Raw genomic sequence first — 2,712 nt, 5'->3', positions numbered from 1 at the left:
ATGGACCTTGAGAATCAAAATGATGTTCAAGAGAATAGAGCCATTAATGTTCGTAATCCAATCCTTATTGTTGATGATAGGGATTGAACTATAAGACAGTACAGTATGCCATGTCTTAATGAGTTAAATTTGGGAATTAGGAGACTAAAGATCGAGGCACCGCAATTTGAATTGAAACCTGTGACGTTTCAGATGCTTTAAATAATAGGCAAATTCAGTAGAATGCCTACAGAAGACCCACATCTTCACCTTCAATTTTTCATGGAGGTGAACGATTCCTTTAAGATGGCTAGTGTAAATAAAGACACATTGAGATTGAAGTTGTGTCCATACTCGTTGTGAGATCGAGAACGAGTATGGCTTAATTCATTACAATCTAACTCAATTTCTACTTGGAAAGAATTAGCTGAACGCTTTTTGGTAAAGTATTTTCCATCTAACAAAAATGCTAAGTTGCAGAATGAGATCACCACTTTTCAGCAGATGGAGGATGAGTCCTTATACGAGGCATGGGAAAAATTAAAAGAGCTACTATGTAAATGCCCTCACCACGAGATTCTACATTGCATCCAATTGGAAACATTTTATAATGGTCTCAAGCACACACAAGGTTGGTGGTAGATGCTTCTGCAAATGATGCTCTCTTGTTAAAAACTTATAATGAAGCTTACGAAATCATCAAGAGAATAGTCAGTAACAACTACTAGTGGCCAACAAATCAAGCAGCTTCAAAAAGATGAGTACTCGGCATACATGAAGTAGATGCCCTTACTTTACTCTCAGCCTAGGTATCGCCTATCTATTCAATGTTGAAACAATTTAATACTAACGGTTTAAATCATGTTGTAGCTCAACCATCAATCTACTACCAAAGAGGTGGACCAAACAATACTTACATGCAACATAGATCAAATCAACCTCTTGGTTTCAATCAACAAGTTCAAAAACCATCACAAGTTGAACTTTCCAATAATTTAGAGCATTTGTTGAAGGCATACATCACTAAAAATGATGCCTTGATTCAAGGCTATGCAACAACATTGGAGAATCTGGAAAATCAAGTGGGACAATTAGCTAATAAGCTTAGAAACAAGCCCCAAGGTGCTATACCAAGCAACATAGAAAATCCTCTACCAGCTGGATCTCCTAATAATCTTAAGAACTTATTAAAAGTATACATGGCAAAGAATGATGCAACTTTGAGAAATTTGGAGAACCAAATAGGGTAGTTAGCCAACAAACTTCGAAATAGAACCTAAGAAAATCGGGCAAGGAGAATTGCAAAGTTTTCAATCTACAAAGCGGAAGGAATTTCAAACCTAATGAAGTTGAGGTTGAAGATGAACCTCTCAAGAAAGAGGAAAATCAACCAATAGTTGAAATTCCTGCACAAGAGAAGCCAGATTCTGCAAATTTTGAAGAGGTAAAATCTAAACTAGTAAATTCTGATAAGATAACCCATTCGTTAGATGCAGATATATTACCTCAGAAGAGTTGTCCAATACAAGCCAAAGTTTCACAACCTCCATATCCTCAAAGACTCCAACAACGTAAGCATCAACAGGATACTCAATTTAAGAGAATGTTGGATGTGTTGAAACAAATACGTATTAATATTCTGTTGGTAGAAGCTTTGGAGCAAATGTTGAACTATGTGAAAGCTATGAAGAAATTTCTATCTAAGAAGAGAAGAATTGGGGACTTTGAAACTGTAGCCCTGACTATAGAAAGTAGCCTATTATTTCGAAATAAGTTGCCTCCTAAGTTGAAGGATCCAGGAAATTTCACCATGCCTTGAAATATTGGAGAATCGTATTGTGGTAAGGCTTTGTGTGATTTGGGATCGAGTATCAACTTGATGCCTACGTCTGTGTTTAGATGATTAGGTATTGGTATGGCCAGACCGATTAAAATTACACTCCAATTGGCAAATCGATCTTTGGCATACCCAGAAGGAAAGATCGAGGATGTCTTGGTACGTGTTGATAAATTCATATTTCTTGCTAACTTTATTATCTTAGATTTTGAAGTAGATAAAAAAAAGTACCAATAATCCTAGGAAGGACTTTCTTGGCAACTGACAGGACGATAATCGATGTACAGGAAGGTGAACTCACCATGGGAGTTCAAGATGAACTAGTGACCTTTGACGTACTCAAGGCCATAAGATCTCTTGATGATGTTAGAGATTGTTCTACTATCTTTAAGAAGGATCCGTAGGTTATTGCAAAATTAGAATATAATGATCCATTATAAGGTATTTCATCGGACTCTCCACATCAAGATGAGGATGAAACATGTTTGGAAGCTAACTCGAAAGGATTTAGTTCAAAAGCTCAGTTCGAATCATTAGAACTATCATCATTAGAACTTGAGTTAGACTTAAAGGTTTTGAAAAGGTCATTAATTACTAAAAAGAGTTCTATCGAGGGACAGAAGAGATTGATCCAATTTCGAGTATTTGATCCTGGAAAACTCGATTCTCAAAGGTTAAAAGAAAGGATCATGGATCCCATCTATGACATTCAGTGGGTGGGACTTGTACCAAAGAAAGAAGATATAATGAAAAATGAGCTGATTTCATTAAGGATCATCACGGGTAGGTAGATTTGTATGAATGACAAAAAGTCGAGCAAAACAAAATAGAAAGATCATTTCATGCTGCTATTCTTTGGTTGAATATTGAATATATTTGCTAGGCAACATTATCTC

At 36.1% G+C, this 2,712-nt stretch overlaps 1 non-coding gene across 1 annotated transcript; it reads right to left on the bottom strand.

Annotated features, from left to right (window-relative positions):
- Positions 1-451: 451 nt before the first annotated feature.
- LOC128039358 (small nucleolar RNA R71) lies at positions 452-557 on the bottom strand. The gene has a single exon (XR_008193862.1). It is a non-coding gene; the product is annotated as a small nucleolar RNA R71 (small nucleolar RNA).
- Between the last annotated feature and the right edge of the window lie 2,155 nt (positions 558-2,712).

The sequence above is a fragment of the Gossypium raimondii genome, chromosome 2 (assembly GCF_025698545.1).
Source record: "Gossypium raimondii isolate GPD5lz chromosome 2, ASM2569854v1, whole genome shotgun sequence".
Lineage (NCBI taxonomy): Eukaryota > Viridiplantae > Streptophyta > Magnoliopsida > Malvales > Malvaceae > Gossypium > Gossypium raimondii.
This window is presented reverse-complemented; position numbering and strand designations above follow the sequence as displayed.